Raw genomic sequence first — 23,001 nt, 5'->3', positions numbered from 1 at the left:
TATGTAGATATGGTCAAAGGTCTTGTTCTCATGAGTTTATAGTCTAGCTGTAGGTACACACTGTGGTGCCAACCAAAACCAGAGAGGGAATGAGTTTCCTAAAAAGAAGTCAAAGATGCAGAAGAGAAGTGGGTTTAGGAAAGAACCTGGAAGAGCCTACACATTTATAGGCAGTGTGCAAAAAACAAACAAAAAAAAAATGAAAAGAAAGGTATTTTTTTTCCTTTACAAAATATAGTGATGTAGTAAGGGCTGATCATAGGAAGATGCATTCATTGGACAGTGACTGAAAGTTCAAATTTACTTTATCTACATGGTAGTTGCTAGTGACCGTGGTGTGAGCTGAGCAGGGGAAGGTCAGTGAAGAACCAGACTGTAGTGGGTTGGGGAGGGGGTTAGAGATGAAAAAGTGCAGATAATGCTATTTGTGAGGAGGAGGATGCAAAGAACAATATCAATTAGGGCAGTAAATAACTGTTGGAAGACGAAGAGTTAATGAGGGAATTTTTTTGTTTTTTTCAAAGATAGAGACTGTTTAAATGTTACTGGGAAGGAGCCCATTGAGAAAAAAATCTATAAAAATTGCCGTTTCTCCACTGAAATAGTAAAGAAAACATGCTATTCCCTAAAACAAGATGCTGAGGGTCATACCTCCTTAGCTGAGGTATGTACGTTGGTAAAGGAGACCATCCTCATGCTCCCCATTCAATGCATAGCCTCTTAGATACCAAATATAATTTAATGAAGGCCATTAAAGGCTAATAAAGTTCAGCCACTGTCAAATGCAAACGGAACATGTGAAAGGTCTTAACAATTACTTAAACCCCCAGTATAACTTTTATTACTTGCACTGTCATTTTCTGTCCTCTAAACTTCAGGCCTTTCTTGTTTATACTTTATCACAATACCTAGCCCTCTAGAAATTATTTTCTCCGGTTCTATTAATTACTTGAATTTCAAATGAAGTCCAAAAAGCCTCATCCTGGCACTTAATGGCACTAAAGTTAAAAGGATAAAGGAGAAGATAAACCGCTTTGGCACTCTGTCTGTCTTTAGAGCCTGGCTTTGGGCCTCGTTTTAAAACATATCACCGAAGGTCTCCTCGTATTTCTTCCCGTATTCAATAAACGGTTAAGTAGTCATGCATTCCTTATGCCATAAGCTGCACACAGATGCAAGTGGATACCATTTATAATATTTTACAGTGTTTTGAAGTTCCAAGCCCATCTAGAATGATAAAGACCTGGAAAATGTTAACCCACCTCAAAGACTTTTTTTATTGCATTCTTTAATAGATTGGTGCAATTTCTCTGCATGCTATAAAAGTCAAGAAAGTATTTCCATGGTATTAAATGGTAACACATGGAGACCATTTCGTTTTTAAGAAGAATGTTCTCTACTTTGTGATTTGTGTTTTTTAATGCCCTTTTCCTTCCTCTTGTTCTTTCAGGGACAGTTTGATTCAGAGTAATGGAGCGGGGGAAATTAAATGAGTGTGCATGAAGTCCAATGAACTCAGTATACTGCTTATCTTGTAACTATACTTAATCTAAATAACCTTTTTTATGCTCTGCTGGAATGGCATTTTCAAAAGGCTATATAGTAGTAAATGAGAGTATATGTCAGTAAGGATTTGCTAGACAAATCAGATCTCACAGAGAAGTATATCTATCCATTACTATTTAATACACACTTCAGTTTGAAGGACAATTTTTGGTGTGTGATCAGACCATTAACATTTACTGTCATTTGGGCTATGTCTTCTAACTTTTCTACTCTCCCTTTTTATTTTAATTTCATTTATTTTTTTATTTATTTTTTCCAATGGAGGCTTTCAGACCGAAATTGCCTCCAAAAGAAAGAATGAAGTGATTTATATATGCACAAATCACTGACTCAGTTTTTCTTACCAAATGTGTATTTTCAGAAGAGAAAGATTTCTAAGGGATAATGTCAACACAAATGGTAGTATGCTGGAAAGAATTTAATCCACACACATAAAACACATGGGAGGCATGTCCTTTGATAAGAACTTTTGCTTTCTTTTCAGTGATATGGCTTCCTTTTATTATTATGTTTGAAGGAATGATTTACTAAGCAGCCTTTAGAAAACAGCTTTCCTGTCTTAGCTATTGCCTCTCCCTTTGGTCTTTTATGGAAAGTGGTTTAAGACAGTGTGTGTAGGTTTGTGCTCAAGGCAGTGGTTAAGTTTATGTATAAGTTATCTTGTAAGATTTAGTTTCTTCCAATATCCTAAAGCAAACCTTATGGTGCATTTGGGTAGTTAGGCTTTTCCATTAGTTCTGGATAAGAGGACTAGTATTTTCATCTTGTCCTAGAACAGCAGGCACTGCTCTGTTCCTGCCAGACCCCTTCCCATGGACCACCTTCCCATTTTGTCTCTGAGACACAATTAATGGTTGAGGCTACGTGATACTTCAAATAAACCATCTAAATTTTAAAGAGGAAATCAAAGTTGCACTATAGACTCTAAAAATTTAGAACTATAGATTAAAACATATGAAATGCAGACCAAACCATATTTAAATTAATGATTATATCTGTCAATGTTGTAGTTATTACTCTAGAAGGAAAATAATAATTGAGATAAAATTTTAAGTCAAGAAGTTAGAATAAGATAAGCTAAATAATTCCATGAATTAAAAGTAGAGTTTATGAATTAGAAAATAACTAAAAATTAAATTAAAAAAGGAGCAATAAAATAGAGTATCCTTTGGAAAATCTAATAAAGAAAGATAATACAAATACACAAGAAACTAAACTAAATCTTCTGTCTGCAGATGGAAAGAATATCTTGCTGGTATATTTAAAAATTAACATGAAAAAGATATGGGAAAATATAAACAACCAAAAAGTAACTCAATAAGAAAACTAAAATTTGAAAGCCATTAAGAAATTTTTGATCAATGAGTTTGCCCCCAAAATGTTGCTAGACACAAAATTTTTTATCAATTACTTCTTTCAAAATCTTCAAATAGTATTTCCAGAGTTCCAGAACATATAAGAGTGTAAGCTTTATAATTCATTTCACTAGTGTGACTTTCGATACCATCAGAAAAGAGAACGCAATGACAGAAAATTTCATTCCTAGACAATCCATCCAACTAATACATTAAAATAATAAAACCCCATGACTAAGTTAATTTTCTTTCAAGGTTGTTTGAAATGTAATATTCTTACTATTATTAACCATTTCAGCAGGTAGGAAAGGAAAAAAAATCATCTTTGTTAATGACCCAAAAGTCATATAATAAAAGTAAATAAATTTTTAAAATTAAAACATTCTAACATATCAGAATTTATTATTAATAGTATACAGATTATTCTACATATCTCAGATCAATAACCAATGGCATGTTTAATTTTAAAACATATTCTCATTAAAAAAGAATGCCTACTACACTTGATCTTGGCCGAAAGGCCAGGAAGTGGGGGAAGGCTATGGGAAGGGATAAACTGGGAGGTTGAGATTTGCAGATACTAACTACTATATATAAAATAGATAAACAAGTTCATGCTGTATAGCACAGGGAACTATAGTCAATATCTTGCAGCAACTTATGGTTAAAAAGAATATGACAACAAATATATGTATATTCCTATAAGACTGAAGCACTGTGCTGTACACCAGATATTGACACAACATTGTAAACCAACTATACTTCAATATAAATATATTTAAAAAAAAGAATGCCCACTGATACTTTCACTATTCAATACCGTTTTAGACGTTCTAGCCAAGCTAGAAAGATAAAAATAAACTTTACGTTTTAGAAAGGAGAGTATCCATTTATCATTATTCATAGAGGATATGATATGCTGCTTTGAAAACCCAAGAAAATCAAGTAGAAATTATCATAATTACTAAGAGAGTTTTATAAGCAAACTGGAGAGAATATAATACCTCCAAAAGTCAATAGATTTTCTAATTATGACTTAGAAATCATAATAATAAGTTTTAATATATTTTAAATAGTAAGTGAGTACACAAACAGAACAGAAAGATAAATCACAGGCATGAGATGAAAAGTGCATAAACTAAGCCAGGTGTAGAACATTCATTAGTATATATTAGGAACAATGTTTTAAATCAAAGACAATGAATAATAAACGGTGTTGAGACAATTTACTAACTACTTAAACAAAAAGTGAAAACAATAGGTAGTACTGTCACCAGCAAAGCACATTAACAATTCCCAAGGAATACACACAGAACACGTGGTAATAAAGTCTAACCGTTTCTTTCCCTTTGTGCTTTAGTCTAGTTTCACTTGCTCACAGGGTGCCCCATGCAGAGGTCTTGCCCCAGGCACTTTCAGACCTGCGTTCCCAGTGCAAAATGGCTGCAGGGACACCTCACCTCAGGGACCATCTGCAGAAGCGCTGCGGCACGACACCCGGTCCAAGATGGCGGCAGGCGGCCATGTGCAGAGCTGCTGCTCCCGGCACTGCCATCTGGAGCCTGAGTAGCACCCCTGTGCCCGCCCCACCAGAACCCTGCCCCCTCCCTGCTGATGGAGCCCTGTGAAGCAGCCCCGCGCATCACCTGGGGAGGGGAGCAGGGACTTTAGAGCGCAAGCTCCCAGCACCTCTACATTCTCTGATCAAAGAATAAAGCTTCCCTTTGCTTCTGAAACGAACTCATTCTCATTCTACTGGTGTGAGTGACACTGGGCAGAAGGACCCTTATTCGGTGGGGCAACAGCATCTTTTTAAAACCTGAGAGAAAATAGCCATGTTTGATTGACAGCACATCATAAAACCACCTTGGTTTTTAATTTAGATAATAAATGTAAAACATTTCTCAGAGTATCTATCTTATAGTAACTTCTATTTAGGCAACTCCTAAATATTCATAATTCCTAAGACTCTCTTTGCTATCAAGGATCTTTGTTTTCCAAATATTGAGGAAAAGTCAGTTTGTTCCTCCTGTTTTTCACCATTGTTTATATGCCCATGATTAGAATCACCCCAATAATAACATGATTCATATGAGGACCGTCAGATCCTAAACTTTTCAATTAGCTGCACCAGAGCACCAATTGAAAAAAAAAAGGCTTTCTTCTGTCAGGATGACATATTGACATATTTAAACCATGATCCCAGCTGGCTTTCTTGAATCCATTCTCTACTTTCCAAACTCCATCCAAATTATTTGAAAAGTATTTCAGCCTTTCATAATTTCACTTTACTACTTATTCATTTATTATCTACCTCTTGTTGCCTCAAGTTGAAACTCTGCAGCCATAATTAACTGGAAACGCAATCGACCACACACAGAGTAGTATTTCTTGCATTCATCTCGAAGGCTCATCTTTTCTAGTTGAAGTAAGTCTCTCCAGCCCATTGACATGTCTTGCTTTTTAATGTCAGTAACTGACTGCTTTCCCACCACCATCCTCTCTTTTCCCTTCTGTCAACTTAAAATGATCACTTCCATTTGTCCAATCTGAATACATTTCACTCCTTAAATTCCTGTACTCAAGACTTACCCCTTCTGTAAGGACTTCCCAGGCTGCTGAATACCATGGTGATCTCCTTTTCTGAAATTTTACACTACCAATACACCAAAATCTCTTTATAAATATCATCTTGTTTGCTCAACTAGATGGTAAACTCTTTCCAAAATGCCCAACACAATGTTGTACAAATAATACTCAATAAATATTTGCTCAATAATTATGTAGTTGAAAGGACAAATCCAATTCTATGCCCAGGAAGGTGAAATGTTTTCCTGGAAAGAGAAAAAAAAGGAGTAAGTGTACATCTAATTATGAAAGTGCTAATGGAAAGAAAGTATTTCTTTCTAAAGCATTGAATTCCAGACGATCACTCATAATAATCAGGGGCAAAAAAAAAAAAGCTGAAAACATAACTGAAATATCCTCTTATTAAAACCATGAATATTTTTAAGTGGCATAATACACAGAAAGTATTTTAAATATAAAATGTAACCAGAAACTCGTTCATAAAAAGACCTATACAAAATAGATTTTTCAGAGCACTTAAAAATTAGTATTTCATAAATATTTGGAATATAAATCCTACAGACATTCTATTTCTGTTATCATCATTTCTTTCTTAGAAGCTCTCTGGCCAAGTTAATTTATTCTTGATGGTGGCATTGAGTGAATTGGCACCCACAACAATAACAGGGAATTCTAAGCAAAGGTGCAACAGCTTTCAAAAGGAGAGATAACCCTTGAATGATGCAACTCAATGAAGACAGAGAACACAAAGGAAGAGCTCCCAGAATTAATTCTCATCTATTTCATTGAATTGGGTAAAGATTCTCCCCTATGACAACTTTTTAATTTGATTATACATTACTTGAATAAAATTTTAAGTAAAAAGAAACTTCATTTTAAACAAGTACCAAATCATACATATATTATTATAAAATCTAATTCAATGTTGGCAGCATGATTCTGCTTGATTGATTGATTGACTGCATGATTGATTAAATATATGGTGTTGGCACTTCAATATCACAATACAGTGAAAAAAAATTTAGTTATTTTTTCTTTTGCCCTCCCCTGAAACCCACATTCCTTAGAGGACTCCTTATGTGGAGAAATCAAAAGAATAAACCTGTCTTTTATTACATTCAAGGTTTAAATTGTTAAAAAATGTCATGGCTATTTTATAAGCAAGCCCAGATTTGGGAGTAAAGATGGAAAAGTAAAGATGAAACAAATAATCTCCCCTCTTCAACAGTTAAAAAATGAGTAAGAACAACAGAAGCAGTAGAGGAGAAAGAATCCATGATTCAACATTAACCACCATACAACCATTCAACCTGATGCCATAAACCTTAGAAACTGTTAGCCAAGGAAAGAAACAGAAAGTTATGGCATAGTACAGCTTACATACTAACTCCAATCCCACACCCAGCAAGCTGCACCAAGGATTGAATGGGAAGGGAAAATAAAATGAGAATTTTTATTAATACCCCCTCCACCACCTCATAAACACAGACACACAAACACACACACACCAACACCAATACCACAACCATAAATTGGAGAGAAGAGAGGCTGAGTGTAGCAAGTAAGAAAAACATCAGGGCAAAAACAGCAAGCACAGAAGCAGTAACTTAGTAGAGACAGAAAAGGTGGCCATAAGCTACCCTTCTATTTTTTTCTGCTGAGAAAACATAAAATGTATGAAGCACAGAAAAGATATGAACTTTGGAACAGTAGAAACCAATTGTATTATATGTTTAAAGCTCTCTTTCTTATAATTTTTCTTAATATTTTAAATTGGAATTATCAATTCTGATTTCTATATATATAATGCATATTCTTTATAGTCAGGATGCTCTAAAATAAAGTACTTCCTTTTTTTCCTTTTTTTTAGAGTGAAATATCTGATCAGTGATTGCCCCAGTACTTAAAAGTTGAGGAGAGGTGGCAGAGTGGAATTTTGTACAAAAGAACAGAAGGAAAATTTGGGGTGATGGATATGTTTGTTATCTTTATTTTGATAATGGTTTTATGGATATTTACTCAAGTCAAAAGTTATCAGACCATACACTATAAATGCATTTGGTTTACTGTATGTCATAATTATGTCTACAAAGCCATTTTAAAAAGTGACTAATTGGTCATGTATTATGGGTCACCTCAAAGAGTGCTCACATCTGCCAAAACATTTTATACATAACACCTGTTTTCTTTCTTTGCAAATGATATTTGCTGCTGTGCCCAAAGTTTGCTTGAAATAATGATAATCTAATAATTTACTCATCACAACATAGTTAGCCTTAGTATGATTTTGGAATTCGTATCAAAATTCCAATTTATAATTGTGAAAGAAATCACAAGGAAAGAAATTAGAAACTTAGTTTGAGTAAAATAACCCATTCCAGTGGATTCAAAGCATTTGATATCTTTCCACGTTAAACACGAACTCTCTGATGGCGAAGTCCATGCTCAGTCTAGACAACTCTGCTAAGTTTCTAAACTGTTTTCAGATGTCCTTTTCTTTATCAGCTTCACTGTCCCACTCACATACTTATTTTAAGATGAGTTTGTTCCTAGAGAGTTTTCCAACAGCAAGTGTGATTTTTTTTAGGCAGAGTTGTGTTCTTCTAAACCCTAAGAGTATGTCTACTGGCTAATGGTGCCCAGTTATTAAGTGAGCAGGTGTTGGCATACGATAAAACTGCACGGATCTCAGTTTTATCTATTTTAAATAAGTTGATTTGAAACATGGCCATACTGCTATAAGCTTCAATTTCATCATTGTTAAACACAGTGTAATTATGCTGAACCCACAGAGTTTTTCTGATAGTGATTGTGATGACCTATATAACACAATTCACACAGTGCCTGACCCATGGTAAGTTTTTCAACATGTGAATGTTTATAAAAGTTATTACTGTTATATTTGACCTATAATTTTGCAAGTATTAAATGATGTGGCATGTTATAGAACCTTAGAACCAAAAACACGTTATGAATATAATGTCATGATTTTTCATTTTTGCTTTTTGGGTTTTTTTAATCAAATAATTATGAACATTAAAACATACACTAGTGGAAAGGTTATCTTCATAGAACAGATTTTAGAACTAAAAAAGGAAGTAAAACTTACACACTTTACAAACCATGAACTCAGCATTCCCCAATGTGTACTTGGTGAAAATATAATCCTGCAAAATACCCTGTGGGAAAAAAAAGAGTACCATGGTCAAATAAACTTGGAGAATATTGCATGTTATATGTTTCTTTGGGGAATTCACAATACAAATGGTATATAGTAAAGAGTCTGGGACGTCCTGCAGTTAAAAAAAAATGTGTTTTACTTTGACCCAATGTTTTTAAAACTTTCCTGAATATAGAAGCTTTTTTTGGGCATAAAATCTATAAATATTCCTTTTGGAAAAAATTGACTTAAGCATTATAACTGTAAATTCTTCTATTCTTTTCTGTTAAGAGACACAAAGAGTGAAAATACTGCTTTTACCTGTCAACAACCCCAGGTCTTGTAAAAAGATTTTTCAGAGTTGGATATTAAGTCCCCATCGCCTCCAGCACAGTGGCAGCTGTCTGCTACCTCAGTGTCTTCCTTGCTTGGCTACCAAAGTAATTCCCCAGGGGTGGCAACCTCTCTGACATTCTTTTCACTTCTAAGCGACTTGACAGAATTCAGAATAGGAACAAGAACACTGTGTCACCTGCATCTACAGAAGAACAATGGGAATTGCATTAATTGTCTTTTTTTTAATTCAGAGGTGAGTCATTTCTCTTTAAAAAAAACTAATTTGTTTAATTTCCAGCCCTTCCATTAATGATCAATGACTTGAAATTTATAATGCATTCAATGCATTTATAATGCATTTCAGTGCATTTACTTACACTCACTGCAGCGGGTTGTATCAGTTATCTATTGTTATGTTAATGTTGTGTATTAAACCACTCCATAACTCAGATCCTTAAAACAATGAGATCTGTTTACAGATCTGTGGATCCACCGGACAGTTCTGATCTCTGCTACTCACTCCCAGACCTACTATCAGCTGTGTTTTGGGCAAGGTCATTCTTCCTGTTTTGGCTGATCAAGTGTTTGGTGGCTGCTGGGTACTGGCTGGTCTAGCTGTTCTTTATATATTTGTCACATCCATCCAGCAAACTAGCCCAAGATGCTCTCATAGTGAGACAAAGGTCTGAGAGAGATAGAAAGCAGAAGAGAGCAAGGCCTCTGTAGGGCTAGATTAAGAGCTGACTCTCAATTATAAATGCATTATAAATTATAAAATATAAATAAGATGGCAATTACTCATGCTGTTATTTTATTTGCAAAACAAATTTACCAGGCCTACCGACAATGAGAGGAGCTCAAAGTCACATTGGAAAGGGTGTGGTTTCAGTGAGAGGTGAAGAAGTGGGGGCCGTGTTTTCAATCAACCGACTACCATCCCACCCTCTGGTCTTAATTCCATGTGTTTACCACACACAAATTATACTCACCCCCTCCCTAGGTGCCCCAATTCACTTCCAATTATTGTATTGTCTTCAAAGTCCAGTATCTTGTGATCTGCACGAGGTCTAGATAAGGCTCTTCAAATGTGTCACATTCGAACCAAAAAGACAAGGTATTTGTACTTTACCACTACCACCTAGCATGCGGTAGTGAGAAGGACAGGAAAACTGCAGTAAACAGCATTCTCATTCAGAAGGTCAGGACTGGGAGGCATGTACAGCTCCCTGGAACTTACAAAGTTCAAAATCCAACTGGGCAAATGTTGCCAGGTGCCCTGACACTGGGAGAAGAGCATATTCCCAGATTTGACTACCGTTCTGCTCCTTAGGACAGACTTTCCAGTCCACTGTTCTCCACAGCTCCACCTTCTGGAAGCTTCTCCATTTCCTCTTCTGAAGAGGTCAGGGGAATTTACACCCTCGGAATATTCAACTGACTTTCTCTTCTTAGAAGGATAAGAACCCAGAAACCATTCTCCATTTGAACAATCTCAGATCTTTGAGGCCAGAATGATGAGGGCACTTTTGCCTGTATGACTCCTTTAAAAAAAAAAAAAACTTTTGTGAGCTCTTAAATAATTGGATTTACACCCCCTCCACTCAACAAATTGTTTTTAATCACACTGATTTGAGTTATTATCAGACAGCTGTGGGAGTCCACCTTTGTACCTAGCAGTGCTCTGTCTACCTGAGAGGAGTGAGCACTTCCTTAATCCTTTCGGAGGTCTTAACAACACATCTTAAGATGTAGTGATGATTTGGTTTGTGCACCCAGGTTACAGTTTACTTTGATGATCTCTTCCTGACTAGAAGGACTAGACATGAGAAACTGTTTTATTTTGTAGCCCGTAAGTTTGGTCCTCTCATATTTCTGCTAAATTCTGCTTAGGAAGGGCCAGCTTTTTCATAGTTCATCACTTCCTTGCTGTACTATAGACAATTAAGAAAATCCAGCTGATGCTCTCAGCATTCTGCCTGGAGATCTCTTTAGGCAAATCCAAAAGTCCATTAGATACATTTTCCATCTTCCAAGTTACTGCAGGCAACAGTTTTATCAATTATTCTGTGACGACATTACATGGATCATCATTTTCCCAGAGTCCAGTGACTATTTCTTGCCATGCTCCTAATCCTTGTTAACAGTTTGCTTACCATTTTCCAGCCCCTATCTGCAACAAACCAATGCCGCAGATTTCAAACTTCTCTTGGGACTGCATCCTCCATCAAGTATCAGTTCCATCTCAGCTATTGCTGCTGCAATCCAATTTTTCAATTAACTATCTCCTCCACCCCTGGCTCTATGTCTTAACTGTAAGCATTTATTCTTGCTCACAAAGCTATGAATAGGTTGAGTGGCTCCTCTGATCTTGACTGTGCTCGCTGAAAAGTCTGTAGTGAGCAATGGGTGAGGTTGGCAGCTCTGCTGAGCTAGACTGGCTTCTCTCAGATCTGTGGGGCTGGCTGCCTGTTGGCTACTCTTCTCCATGGGCCTCTCACTTCCTGCCAATGTGCCAACATGTTTTCATGGCAAAGCCAAGGTCCAAGATAAAACAAAAACAAAAGCACAATCATTTAAGGTTTTTTGGGTCTCAGCTTTGGAAATAACATATAGCCACTTCCATTTGCTAAAATTAGTCAAAGACCAGCCGAGATGTAACATGAGGAGACACTGTCTCTTGATGAAAAGATCCTCTAGAGCAGATTGTGAAGGATGTTGATAAAAAGTATGGACAACTGGGCCCATTTTTACAATGAATCTACAACATAGGTAAACAGAATTTTAGTTATTTTTTTCTGATGTCCATGCTTTATTAAAAGAACTAACTGTTATGATCCTTCCTATTAAAAAAGATAACTAGTGTTTAACCTGATCGTGAATGTCGTTTATTCTATCACAGTAAATACAAAAAAAAAAAGAAGAAAAATAAAATCACCCAAACTCCAACCGAAGAAAATTGCCAGAGTAATTTGATGCCATTTTCCTTAAAATGTTTTATATTCATTTGATATAAATTTGCCTAGCTGACACTACATGCATAGGTTTGGATTGTGCTGGTTTCTCTTATATCATGAACACTAAACATCATTAAAATTTATTAAAACATTCAATGACTTGTTCGTAGCTTACATCTCTTTTAGATTTCATTACCAATCTCCTGATTCTATGTATGTATGTCTGTGTGTTTTTGTTAACTTGATTTTTAGAGCTTGAGAGGTAATTTCAATTCTTTTAATGTTTCAGACTCTTTTTTTTGTAATTCCTACAATTAAAAAATTTATTTTGAAGTTATGCTCTGTGAAGTGGAGATCTTCATGGCAGATCCTCATTGTAATATAACGTTTTCATGAAAAATATCCTGTCACTTGTAATTTTTAAAATTTCAAATCAACCTTTTCTGATATTGGGAATATTTTATGTTTTTTTTTCTATCTGCTTCATCTGAACATTCTCTGATCTTTATTCTAAATTATCTCCCCTGTTAGTCTCTCTCCTAACACTTGTTCTTTTCCTTTATAAACTGCATCACGATCTTAACTCCTTATTCTTTTGTTAAACTACCTTAGATAAAACACATTCTTTTGTCTGAAAGATAAACCAGCGGTAAGCCAGCTGGCTTTCCCTGACCCATTCCAGCACTTGCTGCCAGGACCACCAGTGGTCAGAAAGAAAGGCAGTAAGTCAGCAGTGCATGAAATGCATGCAGCAAATAAAAGCCCGGCAGTGCTGTTGCACAGTTCATAGAGGATATTTTGAACCCCCTTGCTACAATTTTATTTTCAGTTATTAGGTGGTATGTTACTTTTTAGTCCCATGTTTTCATTTTGCCATGAAATGCAATGAGCTCTAGTAAACTTTGGCAGCAATGAATTCTAAAACAATAATAAGTACAAGTTGAAAAAGAATGAAATGCTAAATTTCCACTTATCATGAAATATCATTATGAACATGTAACATGCACAAAATTTTTATTAACATTTACCCTCTCCTCTTATAGCTATAGTGATACAGTGACATTAAAAACCAGAAAGCACAAATATGCTAAAGAAATGTCTGTTTTTGTTTCAAACAGTAATAATTCTTTTATGTAAGAAATCTGGAATGAAAATAACAATTTAACATCTGTAGTGTAAAGAATTATGTTTACTTATCACTCTATAAAGTATAAAATTTTCATTGAGATCAAATGACTCTTCTAAATTAATTTTTCATTTTATATTTGAATTTGTCTTGTACATATACTATAAGTAGAGCTATAACTATTAAGGATTGGCTCCATCAGCATAAGAATTCTATACAGTGTTGGAAAAAACAAGATTTTTATAAAAGACAGGTATTTTAAACAGAAAATCAGTTCATTCTCATAGTATTTTGATATTTTTACATAGAAATATTTGGAAGTACATTCAGTTGAAGAATAAACATTTCATATTATTATGAATGCTATTTTTAAATTCATTTCAAAAGTTCAACATTAATTTTTATGATTATTTTTATTATTATATTTTGCTGAAAAAATATGGATCTAAATTTTGATGGAGCACATTGCCAAGATAAAGCAATGTTCTTCCTACCTAACTTAAAAAACTTATGTAGCAGAGATGCTCTTGGAATTAGTTTTGGTAAATACGATATAATTTATAGTTGTTCCCACAAATCTACGGAATCCTAGCAATATAAATGAGACCTACGTTTAGTTGTTAAAACTCTCTCTTTTTTCCCCTCTCTTCTGCTATTTTTAATTGGATAATTTGATTATCTATATGAGTAGAATGAAATAGAAAAGCCCTGTGATTTTACAGCAATTTATGCACAGTAATCATAAAAAAGAGAACATATTTGAAGAACCTATTTGTCTTATTTGTCAAAGAAACTTCCTCTGAATTAAGAAAAAGAGATAGTTATGTGTGAACTCATTTCAGATGAAATATTTACACATCTAAACAAAAACTGTAATGTTTACAATAACCTCCATTTAACAGCGTACGCTCTCAACTTACCAGGGACTTTAGCAACGGCAGTGCATTTTTTCAATTAAAATATTATAATCTACACAGATGAGTGAATTAAATGTATTAGCAATCTCAAATGTAATTACACACAAAGTTAACTTTGAAGATTGTTGGTATTATGAAAAAAAATTAAACTTATTTACAGATTATAGTCTTTACCAAAAAGGATGGCATCTAATTAGAGACAGGTATACTTTAAAAACTGAGAAAAAATGAAAATATGTGCCAAATAAAATTATTTTGCTCATGTCAATTTTTAATGTTTAGATACTCAATCTGAGGATTTTTTTTTAAATTCTGCTTTACTGTACAAAGATATGCCACTTTCCATTTTGTTAGAAAGAATTTTGAAATGAATTATTCATTATATTTACCAATACAATAAAACCAAAAAATATTTCAAAGTTATATACTTTAAATTAATGTAGCATCCCTTTTACTCTCAGTAGTGTCCTGTTTCGGCTGATGAATTAGATAATCTCCTTATCCTCATATCACTAAAATAGGTCCTTCAGCTTTCAGGTATTTATTCCAATTAGACTTAATCCACAAAGCAAAGCCAATTTTTGCAGCCAGTTCCTGAGACAAAAGTCGCTGTGAGAAATTTGGTCACTATGTATCTTACTTCTATTGCTCTAAACCTTAAGAGTGTTGCTTTGGAATCAACTTCATCTCCTCTTGTCCTAAATGATCTCCTTCAAGGGAAGGGAAGTCAACTGAAATTTTCTGACACTTTTATGCTTCAAAAATGCTAGAAAAAATAGTCTTCAGTTCACAGAGACCTTAAAATGGAAGGCTTTATTTCATAAAACAGGCAGCCCTAACCTTGCACAATAGCATCAAACCATAAAAATGAGCATATAAACTAATACCATGATCTTAAATAATTAATGGGGAAGATTACAATTGTTCTGTGACCTCTAAAACTATTTTTCCAGAACCTTAAAATTCTTACTGTCGAGTAAAATATATATAGGGAAAGAAAAAAATATATAAAAATACTATTTATTTTGTGCACTGTAACTTGTAACATTGAGATTTAAAGTGCTTTGTTCCTTTGTAAAAAAAAAAGTATCAAGAATAGTTGTGAGAGTGCTTGCCTTTTCTTATCATCTTATAACTTACCATGTGGAGCAGGCACCTTTTCTCTGCCTTGATGAATTTTCATAATCCTTTCTAAGTCTGGGTCAGCTTCCAACATTTTATCCTATGCACTTTCATTGCTGTGAAATACCTCCAGAGTTTCTTTCCCACAGAAGGAAGCCCAGCAATGCAACGTTTCATTCAGTTCAACCAGGCATTCAGTGTTAACACTGATTCTGGAAAGCTTGCCACCTCCGTGTGATTTTTCACAAATCAAATCTAGGTAAGGTAGGACCGCTGGAGGCAACTCAGCTATTGTTTAATTACAATGAATGATTAGTTTCCCTGCCACTGACTTCAGAAGGCAAATTCGTATTCTGGGGCAGTCTGTCAATCGACTGGAGTTTTCTTATTTCTTTCTTTTTCCTTCTTCTTTTACCTCCAATGAAATAATTCAGTGATGACCCAAGCTGCTGAACTCAGCAGTTAACATTCTGAAGAACACCAGGTCTAGCTAGCATTTTATATATTTCTAGTCTTTATAACGAGTCCCTAAAATAAGAAAGAAATGAAGGAAGAGGAGACATAAAACATAAAAAGAACAAGAAGGGTAGCCTCTTCCAAGGAAACTATCAAGCATTGCATATCAAATTCATCTCCCTGGATATTTTGTTCATTCTCTTTCATTTCTGCAAGGCATCCCCTCCCCACATTCATAAACAGCCTTGAAGATGTAAAAATAGTGGTCCCATGCAATGTCATTGTCCAGATGGATAAAGTACCATTGGAAAAAGAGAACTTGAAGTATATTTCTATAGCCTACAAGGTTTGCATTGTAATAGATGTTTCTCCTCTCCTTAGCCCTATCTGACCTATCTTTACTTTTTTTTTTGTAAACAATCTTTGGCATAACACCTTTTAAAACCCTTGTGCTCACTATCTGTTCTCTATTGTTCAATTACTGTACAACTAGATGTTTTATAGTCAGCTCCAATAAAGTGTCTCATAATCCTTGCTGGAAGATTCTCTCCTCCGCAAGGTCATATGATAAAAATACACCTTTTGGCAATTATCAAACAAATAAACCAAATTTATAGAGGAAAATTCAATCTTGTCATAAACTCCTTGATTCAAAGAAAATATTAATTTTTTTATGTTTCTTCCTAATTTAGCAACTTGCCAACATTACAATTTTGCCATGTAGTAATTTAACTGGTGTTTCAATTACAAGCACATGATAAAAACTGTATCTTTTACAACTTCATAAAGGAGTCCCTGCTAAAAATAGAAGAGAGATGTCTATTTCTATAAAAAGCCCCAAATGCCTCTTAAGCTCTGGAGCCCTTCTGAAAGACCTGAGTTTAGCAATTGTCCCTCACAGTGTGGCTCATCAATTTCTCCTTCACTAATTGTTCATCTATTAGCATAAAAGTCTACACTAATCTTCCGACTTAAAGAAACACCTTCCTTGACCCCATATTATTTTTAAACTACTGGCTTATGTTTCTATTCTCCATAGCATATTAAAATGATACAAAAGATTTTCTAAATTGGAGTCCACTTTGTTAAGTTCCTTTCACTTTTCTTTGAACTGAAAAGTCCCTAGTGTTTTATTTAAGCAGGAAGAAAGAAGAGGTGGGGAGAGTTTAGATATGGTTGAGCAACCAAAATTCTCTTCCACAGGCTCTAATGCATACTAAATGTTTCTGAATATTCCATGTGTGTTTGAAAAGAAATGTTTATTATCCTTTTTGAGAATTTATTCTTATTCTTTTCTGATATTGATAATCCTCAGCATCTATGCACACACACATACTGCACACACACATATGCACACACAGAAGCTTGTACATGTTTTATTCAATTGCTACCCTGATTATTTTTGTCTATTTGCTCTGCTAGTTTCTAACACAGATTTAATATATTTGAACATGATTTTTGTCCATTTCTCCTGGCTTTCAATGAAGTTTTTGTTATGTATTTTGTAACTATGTACACATAAAAGTTCATGACTGTCATATCACCTTGGTATATTGTTATTTTTGCCAGTATGAAATAGTTCTCTTTGCCCCATATAAATAATTCACTTTGAATTCTATTTTGTCTGATAATAAGATTTCTTCAACTCATTTCTTTTGATTAATCTTTGTTTGTAATACATTATTCTACCTTTTGCATTCAATCTTTTTTATGTATTTTAATTTCAAGTATGGCTCCTGTATAACAAGTGAACTTTGGGGAATTTTTAATACATTCCAAGAATGTATTTTAAAATGGAATTTATCTTATTAATATTTTTATTATTAATGAACACTTATAAGTGTTCCTGCCATTTTACTATATGTATTCTACTTTTGATGTTTTTCAAAAAAAAATTCCTTTCTCTCACTCTTCGACTGATCTAGTAGGTTTCTGTTTTTGTTACATTTTCATGTTTTTGCTATTATATTGGAAGTTATATATCCTTTTTCTTTTATGCTACTGTAATCCTTCATATTACTACATATAATTAAACCTCTCAAATATATCAGAATCTACATAGCATGCTAGAACATCTGATATTTCAGTCATTTGTTTTATGTTTACATCAAAAATTATTTAGTCTCGGTTGTAAGTTGACTTGTTTCTTTGCACACCACTGTTTCTTTATAACAAAGTCTTGTCCACTTTGGACTTTTTAGATTAAATTTTACTGACGACATCTTCAAATAAAGCATTTTTAAAAAGGTCCATGTGGACTAAACTTTCCAAGGCCCTTTTTGTTCCAGAATATTCCTATTATCCACCCACTCTAAAGTGGGAGTGCTAATAAAGAACTCTAAATTCCAAGTAATTTTTCCTAAAATAGTTGAAGATTTACAGTTTGCTGATGCCAATTTATTTCTCTCGTGATAACTATTTTTAAAATAAAATTAATTTTTAGAACAGTTTTAGATTAACAGGAAAAATGTGAAGATGATACAGAGAGTTCCAAATATCCCAGCCCCAGAATCCCTTATGGCAAGAGTTTAGCTCGGATACTCCATGGTATTGCCGCCTTGACCTACATTTTGTTTGGCCAAGCGGCCTACAGTGACTCTAAACTGACACTGTCCCCTCATACAAGCACATGACCTAGACAGCAGCCTGCAGAGTCACAAGCAAATGTAAGTTCCTGATATGATTGGCCCAACAGACCACGTGATCAATGGTCTCCACTGCCTCCCAGTGTCCTGCCATCCACTCTACCTACATAAGAGCCCTGTGTGGTTTCCCACAACTGGCCCTGTTGGCTTGACTTGACCAATCCAGCCTTAGCCTGGGAACCCCAAAACACTCTATCCATGGACCCTAGTAAAGGCATGTGCCCCAGGTCCTGCCTGTCTTTGTCTGCACTCTGCCTTACCTCCCGTGTGGCTCCTCACCGCATGCCATGTGCTTCCCCAAGACATGTGAGTAATAAACATCTCTACTTCAATTTCTTATGTGGTCTGTTGTTGAACGGCTCAGCACTCAACACCCTGCGTTCCTAAACAAGTATTACTTGGGCAAATTCGTAACACCTTATTAACCACATCTTATCCTAGTAGGGGTCTTATTTTCACAATTAATGAACAAATACTAAAACATTTGTACTTGCTGAAGTCCATATTTTATTCAGATTTCTTGTTTTACTTAGTTTCCTTTTTCTGTTCCAAGGTCCTGTCCATATTGTATCAGTTGTCATGTCCCCTTAGGCCTGCCTTGTTTTTTGATGGTCTTGACAGCTTTGAGGAGAGTCAGTCAGGTCTTTTTTAGAACGTCCCTCAGTTAAGATTTGTCTGCTATTTTTGTCCTGATCCATCTGGGAATATGAGTTTTGGGAAGAAGGACCACAGGGGTAAAGTGCCATTCTCATCACCTCCTAGTGAGGATGCGTGTGATCTGTCAACAGGACTTTCCACTGCCCATGTCGACCTTCAACACCTGGCTGAGTCAGTGTTTGTCAGATTTCACCACTGTAAACTCACCATTATGTTTTTCCCATTCTTACTGTACTCTTTAGAAGAAAATCACTATCTGCAGCCCATTCTTGGGGAATAGGGAGCTCAGTTCAGCCTCCTAGAGGACAGACTATCTACAGCCATTATTCGGAAATCTTCTGGAAGAGAGAGCTGTGTCTTCTTTCCCATTATATCCAAATATTTATTTATGTTAATAGGGACTCCTAAATATTAATTTTATCCTTTGTATGCTAATGGAAAACTTCTTTATTCATTTTATTGCTCAAATTTGTTACAGCTTTGGACATGGGGATATCTTTCAGTAAGATTCACACGCCTGACCTGTCATTTTTATCCTCCCGGAAGTTTCTTTTATACTTTTTGCAGAGTGGTTCTGCAGACAATGAATTCCTTAATTCTGTGTGTGAGAAACTCTTTATCACTTTTAGAGGATAAATTCATTGGACATAGAATTCTAGGTTCATATTTTCTTTCAACACTTCAAATATCCCTCTCCACTTTCTTCTCGCTTTAATTTTTTCTTATGAGAAGGCTGATCCTTGTTCTTTTATAGGCAAATTTATTTTTCGGCTGGCTTCTTTCAAGTTTTTAATTTGTCCTTTTCTACTTCACTTTGAATATGATATTCCTCAGTGGAGTTTTTTTTTTTTTTTTGTATTCATCTTGATTGCTGTTCTTGGACTTTCTTACCTATGCTTTGGTGTCTGTCATTCATTTTAGAAAGTTGTCAGCCATTACTACTTCAAGTATTCCTTTTGCTCCATTTTTATTTCTTCTTCTGGTATTTCAACATGCATGTGATACCTTTTGAAATTTTCCTGCAGTTATTGGATGTTCTGTGTTGCCCTATGTATCTTTGCAATTGGTTATTAGATTATTATTATCCTTTGGTGATGTTATTTTCCTTGATTCTTCACATTCCTTGGAGTTTTACACTGTTGTTCTCTCATTCAAAGTAGTAGCCATGTCCTCCCATCTTTACCAGCAGCATCAGGTGACAGATACTTTTTGTTGGTCCTGCTTATATTCTGGGGCTTTCTCTGATCACCTATGGGTGCACCTGCTCTATGCTTCTTGCTCCCTCTTGTGGCAGAATTCTAAGCCAGGACGTGGTCTCAAACTCAAGATGCACCAGGCCGACTATTGGTAACCTCTCCTTTTCCCCGATGGTGGTACTACAGCTCAAGATTGTGGCTTTTCCCCTCCCCACTGACTCTGTTTCGTTTTTCTGTGTATTCTTTGTCTATCTAGGCTTGCTTTTGCTGCTGCCCTTAGGAGCACGCACCAGGAGCTGGCCACAGAGAGGAGGGAGGGATGGGCGTGGCTTTGTGGGCACTGGAGGTGACTGCTGCCAGCTGGGGGGATTCCCTGGTGAGGTTTTTCCAGGAGACCATAGCTGGGCTTGCTGCTAGAGTCTAGAACACAACCACCAGGACCTGTGTCTCTTTAATCTCTGATAGCCTGACCTGCCTCTTTCCTGGTCTCCTCCCCTCCCCCAAGTCACAGAGTTCCTCCTGTAGTACTCTGAGAGAGAAACGGCTTTCTTCAGCCGCGCCCTGCACGGCTGGGAAAACCGGGTGCTCACTCACCACTCTCCCTTTTCACTCACAGGAGGGAGCCTGCACTTCCTTTTTCTCCAGTTCTCTAAGCTGTGCCACCTTGGCAGGAAAGGTGATTCTGGCAAAATTCCTCTTGGCCACTCCAGTGTGTCAAAACTTGTTTGTTTTTGCTTCATTAGAGTTGTTGGAATTTCTCCTTTAGGAACCTGAACTTCTCCAAAGGCTCTCATGTCTATGGGTGTTTGCAAGTCAGTGTTTGCCAGGTGCCATATATTATATAGATACCATATGCACGTACAAGATAAGGAATTGGCTTACATGATTCTGAAGGCTGGAAAGTCCCAAGATCTGCAAGCTGGAGATCAAGGAAAGATGATGATACAGTTCCAGTAAGAACCCAAAGGCCTGAGAAGCAGGAAAGCTGACCATCTAAGTTCCAGCTGAATCCAGAGGCCTCAGGACCAAGAGAGCCAATGGTTTAAGCTTCAGTCTAAGTCTGAGTCTGAAGGCAGGAGAAGACCCATGTCCCAGCTCAGAGACCATCAGGCAAAGAGAGTAAATTCTGCCTTACTCTACTTCTTGTTCTATTCAGGCTTTCAGTAGAGCAGTTAGTGGTTACCCACACTGGGGATAACAATTTACTCAGTTACTAATTCAAAGGTTAATTTCATCTAGAAACATTTTCACAGATACATCCAGAATAATGTTGAATCAAATGTCTAGCAGTCAAGTTGACAAATTAAACTGACATCACAGCCAGATTGATTTATCATGATTTGCGACATAAAGCATTTTAACTAATATACCAGATTTTTTACCTCTGAAGGACGTAGCATGTTTCAAACCCAGCACTTTTTCATGATTTTAGTTATTATTATTGTATCTTATCTAATCTGCCGTATCTTATCTTGCATGTGATAATCATAAAATTTCCTCCTTCATTTAATAGCCAATAATTACAAGAGGAGTTTAATAAGAGTGAAAAAAATTTCCACAAGGATAGTTAAGGAAGAAACAGGAAACAGTGAACGAAGTTTCTTTTGACAACCCTAGGAAAACCCTACATAAATGTAGGTGCAATGGAAAAACTCGAGATCAGGCTGTTCTCTCTCTCTATTCCTCTGTGGCTGGTGGTAGTGTTATGTTTGTGTCTCTTTGCTTGTGTGCATGTGTGTGTGTGTGTGTGTGTGTGTGAGGGCACTCATATACATGTGCAGATACCAGTGTATAGGTCAATCATTTCCAAAGCTAAAATTCCCATTAATTGGTATTTTGCACAGTCAGTACTCTGTGGATTTTCTAACATGATGGGTAGGTGCAATCTTTACATTATATTACATATATTACATATATATATATGTTTATAATTACAGTTAATTGTAAGCTTCTCATCCATAGTTCTTCACAGCCCAGCTTATATTTCACTTTTTCAAATTCCAAATAGTCGAATAGATTTAAAATTGTACAATGTCATCTGGCAAAGTTTCTGAGACTGGGTGGAAGTACATTTGAACTCCATGGCTACTTTATGAAAGACTAAGCCATGGTTTATCGAGGCCTCACATAAACAAGTGACTGGATTCAAAGCACAGTTACCAACTTATTAAAATGGGACTATTTCAATTAATTAGATGTTTAGAAGAATTTGTGTAGACAGCAAGCATATTTTATCATATTTTCTTACATAAGGTCACAACCTCGGAAGCTGGGTCTTCCCTTTCAGTAGGTACACGTGCTTGCAGCTGGAGGTGTGATTTCAGCAGTTTTGAAAAGTAACTCACCCCAAAATGACTTATTAGCTCATTAACACTTCAAGGTGGAATAGTTTTCAGAATAACGAGCTTCAGTGGGCACAGGATGGGCGAAAGCACCAATGCATCTGTTCTAAGACAAAATTCTGTTTCTCATTGCAAAGCTGATACATGTTCATTTGAGGATATTTTGAGAACACACAAAAATTAAAGAAATAGGAGTCATCCATAAGCTCACTGCCTAAGACTACTGCTCTTCCCATTTGAGTGAATGTGCTCACCTTTTATTTATTTATGTGTATATAAAAATATATGTAGTTTAAAATTTAATGTCACTATTTTAAAGACATTTGACTGTACTTCATAACTGGACTTGGTCACAAATCTCCCTTTTTACATTTGTTGTGGAAAAGAAACTTGAATTTTCCATTTTAAGATGATCAAAATGCTTCTCATTTAACTCAATCATTTCTGCATTAGCTCACTCTCACTTGTTTAAAGTTTCAACTTCTTTCTCTTTTCTTTCTCTCTATGATATGATGGTGCTATGGTCTGAATGTTTGTACCCCACCCCCACCCCCAAATCCCCAGTGCGCTGGTATTAGGA

Source organism: Vicugna pacos, chromosome 3, assembly GCF_048564905.1.
Source record: "Vicugna pacos chromosome 3, VicPac4, whole genome shotgun sequence".
In the NCBI taxonomy this organism is placed as follows: Eukaryota; Metazoa; Chordata; class Mammalia; order Artiodactyla; family Camelidae; genus Vicugna; species Vicugna pacos.
The sequence above is the reverse complement of the archived record's forward strand: the minus strand, read 5'-3'. Positions refer to the sequence as shown.